Raw genomic sequence first — 14,798 nt, 5'->3', positions numbered from 1 at the left:
AATGAAGCCAGATAATGTATTGCCCATTGTCTGCTTTTTACGGGGTTACCTGGTTATTGACATTTAAATAGCTGAACAGCTTTTCCTTTAGGATTAATAAGATACACAGAAACTGGTGTGTGATTTTGAAGGTTTACTAAACTTTAATCTGTAAAATTTAATAGCGATCTCCAAGTCATTACGGGTGTGTGGAACGCAGTGTGCCTTTACAAACACTTTTCCAGCAATGAATTATGTTGGCGGAATGGGGTAGCTGTGTATCATTACGTCCAGGTAAATGCCAGGATGATGACATAATTGGTTGTTGGGAATAAAATACAACCCCTGTAAAATGTTACTAAGGTAAGTGCAGAAGGATTGTAATTCATTATACATAAACATGACTCCCGGTTATTTATCATTTGGTGAAATATAGAATAACTTGATGTTGCCAGGCATTGTTCTCCCTGGTCTTCGCTACCTTCCTTATTCAGCCGTGGAGCCTTGGCCTACTTTGGAGAGGGCTAATTTCTTTTATCCTCTCATTTTCTGAGAATGAATTTTAAGTCATCTTCCTGGTGCTGAAGAGTGCATCATCTAGAAACTCTATGTCCTAAAAACAATGGCCTTGTTAAGAATGATATCCTGCCGATTTCAGACAGTGATAAATTTATGACTTTGGATTAAAGGTCAGATGGCTTTTTCAGCCATTAGCCCTGTTCCATGATACCCAGCTCCACAAGCAAATTCGCTTTTGCACACTGGTGCCTGTGATGTTAGTTTCAGCTGAAGACAGAGGTGTGGCGTTTGTCGGGAAGCCGCAAAGCTCATTTTCTACCTGGCCAGCCTGTAACTGTGCTGGCCCTGGGCTATTATTTAACTTTTAACCTCCTGTTCACACAGCCCACACGCATAAAAGTCCCATCCCCTGCATGCTGAAGAAAATCTTGGCAATGCTTGTTTTAAGCTATTGGCCATATGACCTGGCATGGAGGTTCTGGGTATTTTCTGGGGGAGTCTTTTTCTCGGAGACATTTCATGGTGGGTCTTTCAGGCTCAATTCTCATAAGCCAGACCTTTAACTTGGTGCAAAAAAAAAAAAAAAGCGTTGATCAGAGACTTTCTTTTGGTCATTCTTTTTGGGTGCCTAATTCGAAAATATTTCATCAACCTTTCCCTATATGTTTCTACAAGGCTGTTGTCAGGTTTGAGATGAACGGCGGTATAAGGACAAGATATCTCTCTTCCTCATAACCATCTTGAGCTGCAGCGTATGATGAATTATCCTTCCTGTCACTTGGAAATTCCCCTCTCCTGCACTTAAGGTTGGCAAAATTACACCCCAGTTGTAACAGAGAAAACATCGGAGGTGACAGCTGTGGAGTACACGGAAAGCCACTGGGCCATTGGAGAATCAGCCCTTTTGAATGAGGTGAGGACCTCTCTAATGGACTTCCTCCTGTTAGAACCATCTCCTCTCACTGAGACCCATTGTTCCAAGCTGGGGTACCAACTATGCATTGATTAAAAGCAGAGGAAAGTGTACAAATGTGCACTCAGAATAAATTCTACCTCAATCCACGACTCCTTTAGGTGAGTTGATAGAATGGTGCCTAATGATGTCAGAGCCCAGGAGCCTGGTGGGAACTGCAGAAACAAGGAAGAAAAAAATCTTGTTTTCTAAAGTTATTTCTCTGTACCATACGCACTTCTAATATATACTCTACATGATTCATTCATTTGTTCATTAATTTACTTTGCTTGTGCATTCATTCATCTATTCATTTCTTCCTTCTTTCCTTCCTTCCTTTCTCTTCCTTTCTCTCTTTCTTCCTCTCTCTTTTTCTTTCTTTCTCTCTATCCCTTCCTTCTTTCCTTCTTTCTTTTTCTTTCTTTCTTTCCTTTTCTTTCTTTCTTTCTTTCTTTCTTTCTTTCTTTCTTTCTTTCTTTCTTTCTTTCTTTCTTTCTTTCTTTCTTTCCTTCTTTCTTTTCTTTCCTTTTTCTCTCTCTATCTCTTTCTTTCTTCATTCATCTACTCTTTAATTCATTTTCATCAAAACTTACCTGAAAGTAGAGCAGTGCCATTCACATAACAATAAAGAAAACTATTTGAAGGTGAAGGTCTCAGTCTTTTGCTCACCTTAAAGCATCTTTAATGGTCATTAGCAAGAGGCTGGCTCAAGAAGTTAGTATGAAATAATCAGATAAAAGCAAGTTTCTTTAGCTGAAGGAGAGGTTTGAATGGAAGTCCACAAGGACTAGGGCTGCTACTTTTCTGTCTTTGTATTCTCAATGCCCAGCCCTTTGCCTGGCACTTAGTAGGCACATTATAGATGCTTTTTATTGCTTGCTTGAATTAAATTAAAACAGAATTGTTCAATGAGTGGGTGGGTGGGTGAGTGGTGATGCAGAGAATGCACTAAGATTCCTTGCCTACTTCTGACTGGCCACATCTATGTGACTCAGTTTTCCAGGTGGCTGGGATTTTGAGGAAATGAAGCAATCCCCATTTTGGCCACTAAGTCAGAAGAGCTAATGATTAGCTGGTCTTTAAAAAGATTTCTCTGTTTCTCCTCCTCTCTCTTCCTTTAATTCTCCAAGTGGCATCACATTACTCTGAACTTTTTTTTTGCAGAGGGTGGGTGGGGTGATACAAGTGTACTGGTAAAAATATTTAACAACAGGTTCTTTCAAAATTTAATCAGCCTGGCATCATGTACATTTTCTCTACCACTTTCTTAAGTCTAAAGAATTTCAACAATACAATCAACCAAGCCCTAATTTGCACACTAATTTGTAGTGCTTGCTGATGTCCGACATACAAATGTTCTCACTGAAAATTTAACAATTGGCTCTCGTAAGTTGGTAGGAATGGACCCCAGTATAGTCTTGGGAGGCTTGAGAGGAGAGGATGGCCAGTATTTTTCACCCACATGGCACCATTACAACCACTCTCATGGGGCAGGAGACTCAATGAGTTGCTCCTGCACCTAGACTTCTAGCCTCCTCTTCTGCATGAGGAAGGTCCTGAACATTGTTCTGAACATGGACAAGTTCAGGCTTGGAGGTGACTTTTTGAATCTGAGAGGACCAGGGTCCCTCACTGGAGCTGAACTGGTGGCAGAGAATGTTCTTGTCTCACAGAGGCTGACACCAACAGGGAAGGGAGCTCCCGTCATGGCCTGGCTTACCAGAAACCATAAACTTTGAAGCATATGGGGCAGAGCTGGAGCAGAATGGAAAAGCTCCATCACTAGACCTGTACATGGCTTCCTCTTCAGATAGTCTGAAGTAATATTGGCCCAGCAAGTGTAACAGTGGTTACGGCCACCACTGCTTGTTTAACTTTGTTTTTGTCAAACACATGCAAACTATGCTGTGCTTAGCATCTTTTTGTGTGCAGGAAATAAATATATGTGTCGTTCCTGATTCATAATATACAGTGAGTTCTTTTCTGCTCTCCACTATGGGGAGACTTTTGGCATGAGCCAACGTGGTCTGATCTTTAAGCAATTCCCCTCCTCCCACCAGGTATGAGGATAGGATTAAAAAAGTCAAAGAACATAATAAAGGGGAGCCTAACCCCTCTCCTTACAGGTGCCCCAGGATTGAACCTAGTCCCAAACTCAGATTAGTGAGTAAGGGAGAGGTATGAATAAGCTAGACCCTAGACCCTAAAGTGTTTACAATCATTAGAGGAGAAAGATGTAATAGATGCTTCATATATGGAAAGCACCCAACTCCATTTGAGTTCGGAAACCTGAGTTTCACTTTGGGCTTTGCTACTTATACTCACGTGACCTTCGTCAAGTCACTTCCCTATATGGGCCTTAGTTTCTTTCTTTGTAAAATGAAGATGTTGGGTTAGCTGATCTCTGAAGGGGGTTCTAGCTCTCAATGAAATAATTTTATTGTCCTGTGACTAAAAGAGCTATTTTAGAGTCATATGGTATAGAAGAAAGAATACTGAATCTGTACCAAGATGCTCTGGATTCAAATTTTACAGATTATTGTCTGTGTGATTGGAACTATTCTCTACCTCTGTAATTTGAGAGAATTGGACTAAATTTCAAACATCACTTTTAGATCTAGTCTATCGTTCCTGGACTAGAAGAATGGACAAAGACATGGGGATTTGAGCTTTGCCTCAGGACCCAGAGTGTGACTGGCACCAGGAAAGTCAAGGAGGGAGATATGGTGGCCTCATGCAACCTCTGGCATGTACAGCAAATAGACAGGAGAATGTCAAAAGGAAGGCAGGGAAAAAAAAGATGGAGTTTCAAATCAGGGAATGGGAAGTTCCATTGAGGACCCAGTGGTTCTATTGTCTTCTCAATGGCAGCACTGCTTCCACTGCTGCTGGCAGCAGTCTTGCCAGGTCTTCTGGTCTGGAGGTAGGTCAGGTCCATGAGCCTAGACTGCCCAACTGCTAGTCTTCATTCTATGATAGCAGCCCACATTCCTTTATTCTCACTCATACATACAAGTACCATCAGATACTCAGCAGATGTGGCTGCTAGTAAAATAAAGCCATTTCAGAGCCATATTTGTTTGTATAATTCAACGTGTCCTTCCTTGCTTTGTTCCCCCCTGTCTCTTCTTCATTTTTGATATATGGCAAACTATTTTGAGAGTAGAGGACCCCTTTCTTTTTATTTGTTTGTTTATTTATCAACTATCTGTCCTCTGTTTCTGCCTTTCTGTAATTTCTAACATTGATATCATATTTTAACATTGAAAAATGACTTTACCTACATTAACTTATTTGATCCTTTCTGCAAATTGATCTGCTTGCCTATTCATCTACGCATTCATGCATTCATTCGTCTATTCAACCATTCATTTATCTTTCCACCTCTCTCTTCATTTGTTTGTTTATGTGTGTATTTATTGAGGAGGAGGTAATTTCCCATATCATGTGCTCCAGTGTTCTCCTCATATTAGGCATTTACTGTTGATGACTAATTCAGAACTACTTTGTGTGATATGAGAGAGTAAACAGCCTGATGAAGATGAGGAGCTGACACTTTTGTGGTTGCTAAGAAATGAAAACAAAGAAGATGGTACTACTCATTGATTGGAGAGTAACTAAATGCATTTGGGCACATGAATATCAGGGGGGATTATTTTGTGATGAGAAAAGATGAATAGGAAAAACCCAAGGAAGCCAGCAAAGACTTATATGAAATGATGCAGCATAAAGTAAGCAGAACCAGGGAAGTAATTTATACAATGGCTCCAACAGTGTAAACGATGAAAAAAATAAAAGACTAAGTCAAAAAGAAATTGAAGTTTGTAAGCTTGTACTGACCAAACTTGGTCCCCAAAAAATGAACTGAGCTTGATGATCTTAGAAAAACATGAAGAAACTTGTACACAATAAAGAAGAGTGAAATTAACAGAACCAAGAGAACATTATATACAATCTTGTTTTAAGAACAACTTTGAGCAGCTAAGTCATTTTGACTATTATAAATACCCAAATTGTACCCAAATATGTCAAAGGGCATATGAAGGAAAATACTGTCTGGATGCAGAGAAAGAACTGATGAACAGAAGTATATATATATACATATACACATATACATATATATGTATGTATGTATATAATATATACATATATCTACACACACATAGGTGTGTGTTGTGTATATATGTGTGTGTATATATATGCATATATATACACACACATATACATTCACATGTATACATATTTGTGTTTAATAATAGCCATCTCTGAGGCAGGTGAAGGGGAGAGAAGGGAAAAAAAGAAAAAAATAAATTTAGATAATAATTTTATTATATATTTAAAAGAATAGCAAGCTGTACATAGTACATTTTCAGTTTCATGTATAATCATTTTTATTATACTACATTATGAAAATCTTTGTTTTGTTCAAAAAAAGAAAAATGAAAAGAAAATGAAACTCCCTGCTTTTCAGGAAGGAAGCTTCTTTCTTTTCCACTTTTTCCTCCATTCCTTTCTCCATTCTTCCTTCCTTCCTTCCTCCCTTCTTCATTTCTTCTTTCTTTTTTTTGTTTTCTCTTTCCATCTTCTTTTCATTTCTTTCTTCCTCTTAATTTTTTCCTCTGTCTGTCTGTATCTATCCATCTATTTATCAAAGATGACTTGCTCATTATGGAAGTGCTAGAAATGAAATTTATTTAAAAACAAACTATATTAGTACAATTTAATCCCTCCCCAAATTTAAATATTGCTTTATATTTGTCATTTTTTATTGCATAACAGTAAAATAAATTACAGAAATACTTGTTTTATTTCACAAATTAAAAATAAAATAAATTTAAAAATTTGCAAAGTACTTTATATACATTATTTCACTTGATCTTGGTAGCAAGCTTGTGAGATAAATAAATCAAATGTTATCTTTTTTTTAAGATGAAGAAACTGAGGGTCAGGAAGAGATGTCTTGCCTCTGGTCACCAAACTGCTAAGTGTCAGGGATGGGATTGGTATCCCAGACCAGTGTTGTATCCAGTCAATTTCTGAAGAAGAAATTAACAAATAGCAAGAGCCAATATCACGGATTGATGAACCTTTTAATCTTGCTTTACAGTTTGGAGGCAATAATGACAACTATTTTCCCTCATGAGGAAAGGGTTCCCTTCATCAAATAAAAATGAACTGTTCCTTGACAATGCTCATGTTACTACTGAGCTTTTGATAGGCTCAGATTTCAAATTGTGCAGCTTATTGTGGGACTGATGGCGGTAATTCACCCACAGTCTCCTCCAGTTGGTTTTCTTTTCTTACCCAGTGACATACACTGGCTTACCATTGATGAATAAAAAGATGATGATTAGCTCAGCCAGAAAACATCACTTGTAGCATCTCATTTTGCTTTCAGAGTATGATCTATGAAAATAAAATGCAGTCCATGATAGACTTAGGATACCCTTTGGATTCCTTTGTGATTACTATTTGAGAATCACTTGAAGGAACTGGGATGTTCAGCCTGCAGAAGACTATGGAGGGAGAGGAAAGCATGATAGCCACCTCCAACTATTTGACAGACTGTTATGTAGAGGGAGGGCTAGATTTGTTCTGTTTAGAATATAGATCTACTATGATCTCACAGGGTCAGAGGTTATGCACCAATTACCAACATTTGGAATATAGTTCTCAGTTGTTTTTCTAGTATGGCTAAACCAATGCACAGATCCATCAATTATGTACTTGTTTTATCAAAGACCCTCCAACATTTGTTATTTTCATTTTTTTGGTTACCTTTTTCATTAAGATAGAAGTAAAGTGGAAGCCCAAAGTTGCTTTAATAGAATTATCTAAATTTTAGACATTGGGAAACTTTTTTACATATTGTTTTTGATAGCCTGGATATCTTTCTTTAATAAGTACATGTTCATATCATTTGACCATTTATTAATTGGAAAAAGGAACATTTTCAGAGAAACATGGGAAGACTTGATGATCTATCTAATGAAGAACAATCAGGAAAATATTTTACATAATAACAACAATGTTGTAAAAACAAATAATTTTGGAAGACTTAAGAACTGTGACTAACACAATGACAAATCAGTATTCCAGTTACCCATCTCATGTCATGTATATTTTGGACATGGCCAAGGTGGGGAATTTATTTGGATTGAATACACATATTTATCCCCCCTCCAAAAAAAATTCATCTTATTGATTCCCAGAAGGCAGAACAAGAAACAGTGGGTGGAAATGGAAAAAAAAGTCACCTTCCTTATCAGGGGAAAAATACTTTCAAACAATTTGAGCAGTTTTATAGTGGAAATGTACAACCTTAGGAGGTAGTGAGTCACCCATTATTGGAATTCTTCAAGCACAGATGGGATGGCCAGTTGTCTGAGGAGTTTGGAGACAGGATTCTTATGCAAATGTGGCTTGAATCAGGTACCTTCACATTCACACCAACCTCTAGGCCTCAGACATTTTGTAAGAGATTTTTATGGAAACTGAATTGGAGATTGGGTTAATTTAGTGCTGGTATTGTATGGTCAAGGGGTCACTGAACAGAATTCCCTTTGTGGTTTCATGTTCAAGGAAGATGCCTAGTCAAAAAGGAGCCTTGGTGGCAGTGTTTTATTCTATGGATTCATTTCTTTTTAAACATCAGACAAGCAAAGTAAATGCTGGACATTCATACACTGGTATAATGAGGTATACAATAACAGTATTGTTGGTTGATCAGATCACCTGAAATGGCATCTCTCACATGGGTGCTCCCATGTTAGTGATCTAAACGTGCAACAAGTCCTGTTGTACTACAACTACCACTTACTAATGGTGTGACCTTAGAAAAGTAACAACCAACTTACTTCCCTGGTCTTTGGTTTCCTCATCTGATGAATAAGAGTGTTGGAGGAGATGACCTATATGTTACCTTCTGACTTGTCATCTGAGGATATTGCTCTTGTCTTGCCTCATCATGTCTTATTTATATGGCTATGAGCATGCAGCCTGTCATAGAAATGCTTCTGGGACAACCTGTTTTATTTCCTGCTTTACACAAGGTTGCTTATTTTTATTTTTGGCATCATTTATTTGGCTTTCTTTTTATTTATGAGTTGTCCTTGCTTTTAGCTTTCAGATTTTTAATTTTAGATTATCCTGATAATTCAAAAAAATTGTTAAATATTTTCCAAATACATGTAAGAAAAAATAACATTCCCTTTTAAAAAATGTTGAGTTCCAAATTCTCTTTCTCCTACCACTTGAGAAGGCAGGCAATTTGACATTAATTATACATGTGAACTCACGCAAAAAAATTCCATGTTAGCCATATTGCAAAAGAAAACACACACAAACAAGAAAATAAATGGAAAAATGTGTTTCAATCTGCATTCAGAGCCTATCAGTTTCCTCTCTAGAGGTGGCTAACATTTTTCATCATGATTCCTTTGGAATTGTCTTGAATCATTGTCTCCAGCAGAGTAACTGTCATTCACAGTTGGTTGTTGTTGTTGTTGTTACTGTGTTTGTTCTTCATTTTTGAAGAGAGCCATGACATCAGAGAAATGATGACATGACTTACACTTGACTTTGTTTTGAGTGAGGGAGGGCTGTGCAGGTCACCAGCCTCACTTTCTCCTCCTGAGCCATCTGGATCCACTGTCCTTACCATATTGCTCTAAAGTGTGCAATGTTTTCTTAGTTCAGTGTACTTCGCTTTGCATTGGTTCATATAAATCTTTCAAGATTTTTCTGAAACCATCCTGCTCATCATTTTTCTTTTCTTTTTTCTATTGTGAAATCAGAAAAACTTTTATTAATCTTTATGTCCATTCCCCCTGAATGGATGGGTAGCCTCCCCCATAAGGTTGGAAGAAGACTACAACACGTACAGGAAGATGGGGCATCTTATACTGTTTTCTGAACTTTAGATCTCCTGTGACACCATGCCCTGACCATGTGATTCTATGTTCTCCTCCCTGATAAGCCCTTCCTCACACAGCTCCTTGGGCCTGCACATTAGTCTCTGACTTCTAACCTGTCCATGCTAGTTCACAACTTCTATCACCCAGGAATATGGACAACAGAACTTTCTTACTTCCCACAAAAGCCCTCCTCTTTTTCTTTATTAAAATTTCTGTTTCCACCCTAAACCCAATCAATAAATACCTCCTTACATTCTTTCCCCTATGAATTCTTCCTTTCATCTATCTCCCCTTTATATGAATATGGGAAGGAAACAAAGTTGACTGATGCAATGACAGATTACAAGGGGGTAGTCCCCTTGTTATAAGTACAGATACAGAGATTCTGAAGGAAAAAGTAGATCAATGAATTGTCCATTCAGAAGTTCCACCTCATACAGCAGTCTGGGGAGGAACATCATCTGATGCAGTTTTCTGGTCTGGATGCTCTTTCAAGCCATCTTCAGCACAGCATCTCTGCATTTTCTTCCCTTTATCTTCTTGTAGAAATCCAGATGTTTACTCACCTACAAAACTGAACTTGATACAATTTTAAATTACCATTCCTAAGCTTTATACTCTTATCACTCTTACAAAATCAAAATTGGAACTTTGGCAGGTTGTCATGTTTAAGAAATCCACATTAGAACCCAGTATTTACATCTTACATTAATTCACTATTCATTTCCCCCATCAGGAAGATGAGATTTCACTAAGAAGTCAATAACAGGCTCCAGTACTTACATAAATACAATAAATAATCATTTTTAACATAGTACATATCACATCATAAAACAATTCCAACTTCTGGTCATGTGATGTTTCTTTTAAAGCATTTACAATATAGACCACAAATCATTTTTATTTTAACATTAACCAACTGAGACAATATAATAACTACATATGCTAATCTCACAAGTCCTTGACCTGATTGTCTCCACACTATTACTAAGAATTATAGGACTCTAACTTACTGCTGTTAAGTCTGAAATCCCAAGCCTAATAACTTAATTTTAGACTTAACCTCAGATGTTCACCTACCAACAATCTATTATTTAATAGATCTAGTATTAAGCTTACAAAACTTTTGATTACAGGAAATTGTCACTAAGAGTAGGGACATTGCAGGAAAACAATACCTCCCCAACTTTATGTCAATTCCAGACAAGAATAGATTGTCAACTGGCATTCAGTCAGTCTTAAAGTCTGCCAGATGTCAATGGGGAAATTGGTCAGGAGAATCCTACCTCAGTTCAAGTTCAACAGCTGTTCTCCCAACCTTCCCATGAGATCATCCCTTTGCAGTTCATACCAGCATCTCACAGGTTTACTGGCATCATAGATCACTGGCTCACACCACCTTTCTAGATATCCACACCTGGAGTTAGATTCAGAAGAACAGTCAGTTCTTTATGTTGTCCCATAAAATCTTAAAATAGCAAACTCCAATAACCAAGTTTCAGATATGACTATAATTTAACATTGGCTAAGGAACATCTTTTAAAGCAAGTCTTAGTAGCTTGCATGTCTTTCTGGTTCCTGATTAAATAACAATTATTATAAGTTATTGCTCTAATAGATTTACATCTGTTTCCCAAACTGCTCTGTCCCTTACTAACCATGCTCAATCTAAAAGAGTGAGTTACACATATGATAAGTTCAAACACTGACTTCAACTTATGTTCATGAAATGAATTCATATCAAAACAGAAACTTTTAACTTTTCCATCAATGCCAAATATTAGCAGAGGTTACCTGCCTCTAAGAAACTTAGACTGAAATTCTTTTTCCCCGAACTAAAGATGACTTTGATTTAGTCTCAGTAACTAATTGGTCTTTGTAACATGTTATTTGCTGGTCATTATTTTTCATAGCACAATAGTATTCCATCACAATCATATACCACAACTTGTGCAGCCATTCCCCAATTTATTGAAGAATGCTTATTCTTCATAGATGCATAGACTACTGTCCTAAAGATGTGCCAGAGGTTGTAATATGAGCATATGAGTGAGTAGTTTCCTTGTTGATATAGAATGTTGTTTCCTTGCTGGTATAGAATGTTTCAGTAGAGGAAATCAAAAAGACTTGGGGTCAATTCAGAACTTGCCCAGTGTTTTTGATGATTCTAAAGTTTTTTCTACCAATACCTTTAATTGATCGGTTCTTCTGGTGATGCTACATAGGTATGAATCACAGAATACCACAACTTATGAAAATACCAAATAGAAAGTGAATCAAATGTGATGGATTTAAGGTGGCTCCAGCACTTTACCAAGAACGATTTAAACTTGAGAAGAGATACATAAGAGACCATAATTGTTTTTTCTAACTGGAAAAGAAGGCGGGTCAGTCATGAAGGAGATGAACACTTTGATTATATCCTTGGCATCCCCAAAATATTAGAAGACCCAGAGAAAGGCCTTGTCCATGTTCAGTAGGTTATCCATGGAAGATTTAAGGAAGAAGTTAAATAAGAATCTCCAAGGACAAAAAGGGATGGATGAATGGTGATCAGTCTGAGTCACTTTGGTGGATGTGATAAGCCAAGAAGAGTAAGCTCCATATGGAGGCTTCTGTACCATGAGATCTGTTTGTCCTGATCTATAAGTGTGGTAGCTCCCCTTCTGGTAGAATTATGAGCTCCAGAAGGGTAGATAGAGCCTTTCGCACTTTTATATTGATATCCTTGTCAGCCAATCCACTGCTTGCCACATAGTAGGTGTTAATAAATATTTGTTGACTGTTTGCATTCAGCCAGAGATAACAATAAACCTTTCTAGTTTTTCTGAATGCAGTAATTAAAGATTTTTGAATGGACACATAAAAGACACTACAATAGCAAAGGAGATATTGAAAGTAACAGAAACTCAGGATGAGAAATAATAGAAAATACAGACACAACCCCATATTATTCCCTATCATTTTCCTGGTAGAATCTAGAACTCTTTAGGATAGGTGATCCCCCCAAGGGATCATCTATAGAATCAAGTGTTTTTATGTGATGGAAAAAAAAGGAAAATAGACCAACACAGAGGTAGATGGGAAAGAGATGAGTTCTTCAAAGTCACCTGAATGGAAGAGTCTGGGGAAGTTTCTGGAGCAGAAAGAAGTAAGAGAAAGACATTGAGGATGTTTTACCTAAGGCATTCCCACAAAAGTGACATTTCTTGAACCCAGAACTTCCATCTGATAGCTGGAAAGAAGCATTCTGAACTGGACAGAGAAATAAAAAAAAATAAAGCATGGCAACCCTCTGGACAAGGGGAGCTAAAAACTGGAGCTCCGTGAATTGTCACAATCTCACATTCTGCTTGCTCCCTGGCTTCTCATATCATTCCTTGAGAACTGTTCCTCTCCTTAGGCATTGGCTCTCATGTTCCAGCAGGAGCTCTAAAAGATTGAGGCTTGGCATCAAAAAATGATGAAACTTTTCAGATTGGGTCAAATTTCAGATATTCATCATGAACTTGTATCTGTTTCTGTCCCTGTCTATGCTTCTTTTTATCTGTATCTGTCTGTCTGTCCATCTATATCTGTGTGCTTTTCTGTATGTGTCTGTTGGCTCTATCTCTCACCATCTCTGTCTCTGTGTCTCTGCCTTTGTGTCTCTATCTCTCTCTGCCTTTATCTATCTCTATCTCTCTGTCTCTCTCTGCCTTTATCTGTCTCTATCTCTCTCTGTCTCTCTGTCCCCCCCCCCCACTCTTTTGCTATGTTAACAATGTGTCAACTGCCAGGATTGTGAGGTCTCCAGAACAAGAACAATTTGGTGTTTTCAGCTTGTCTAAAAACAAAGGCACTTTACGTACATGGCAACAATGGTGTATGTTTAACAAAATCATTTAGTCCCATCATGGCTCACAGGTAGGTAATAGAGAAGCTGTTGTTCCTATTGTCTCATGTTTATTTTGAACCTTCATTGGTCTCCAGATCAGTGCTGGAGCATTTTCTGTCCCCTGAAGGCTCAGACTGGCAGACACGTTCTGGGTCATAGAACAAGGATGTCTGATCAATACAGTTGAAAGCAAATCTGAACCTTAGAAATAAATTGCCAGCATCGATGTGCCAGAAGGATGCCACTAAATATTCGATGAGGCCCTGGGTGGCAATGTCACTGGTAAGCCAAGGAGAAGGCTTTGGACAGCTGATGTCAGCCCAGGTCTGTGATCAGGCATTTGTGGGTTTAGAACCCGTGCTGAGACCTGGAAGCATTTCAAGAGCTTCTCTGCTTCTCATGCTGGGCAGGATATTAGACAGACGGTCAGATCCGTCATTTTTGTTGATCTGAGGGGCAACCTGAGCATCACAACAATTGAGCTAAAGGAATCTTCCATTAAGCAAAAGATTAAGGAATCCCTGTTAAAATGAGCTCCACATCTGTTCACCTTGCTAGCCAAGGAATCCACCTGGCAGCATTTGGTTCTGTGTGGGCATATCTGAAGACTGTTTTCTCCACCATTTTCTCTTTCCATCCTCCCCCTTCCCTGTTTCCCTAGTCCTGGCACCTCACCCTCCTCAAGCACCTTTCAGAGGTTCCATTTTCACCAGGCTTTACTCCCAACTCATTGTTAACTAAATCTCTTCAAAGGAAGAGGACTCCCCTCAACTGAGGTCTTCCAGCACAGGGTGGGAGGACACCACTTAGGAGACATATAGAGGTGACATGGGGTGGACCAGATGGGTGCAAAGTCCCCTTAGCACTCTAAGGCCTGTCATTCTGAGCTTAGCTTTCAGAGATTTAACTCTTGTACCTCTCAGGGTATTTGAGGGGTAATGGAAACCTTAAATTTTTAAGATTCATCGAAGCCATGGAAAGGCCTGGGTGGGGGTTAAGAAGGGAGTGGGATTCTATTGACAGCAGGGGATTCCATTCAGATTCTGTTGGTCTTGCCTCAAGCAGCTCAAGGCTGTCTATGTCTCAGTCTGTCAGATTCATCAGTGACCAGGATAAAGGACATATCATCCCTCAGACTAGAGGTGTCATCAGTCAGGTGAAAATTTTTCATTACAAAGGAAACCAATTCCATTGAAATACAATTATTGATTTCTTTTTAAAAAGTCAAACATGTTGGAGGAGTGGATAGAATGTGAAGTTTGGAGTGAGGAAGACCTAAGTTTGAATTGAACGTCAGATACTTATTAGTTATATGACCCTGGGCAAATGACTTAGTCTGTTTGCTTCAATTTTCTCATCTGTAAAATGGGAATATAATAGCACCTACTTCCCAGGGCTGTCATAATAATAAAATGAGAGATTTGTAAAAGTATGTAGCATTGTGCTTGACATATACTAGGTGCATTATTTTTGCTATTATTATTATGGATTCCAGAATAAGAATCCTTGAAGAGGCATGATGTCCAACATGATGTGGGACAAACATCGCTGATCT

Source organism: Notamacropus eugenii, chromosome 1 (genome assembly GCF_028372415.1).
Source record: "Notamacropus eugenii isolate mMacEug1 chromosome 1, mMacEug1.pri_v2, whole genome shotgun sequence".
Taxonomy (NCBI): domain Eukaryota; kingdom Metazoa; phylum Chordata; class Mammalia; order Diprotodontia; family Macropodidae; genus Notamacropus; species Notamacropus eugenii.
This window is presented reverse-complemented; position numbering follows the sequence as displayed.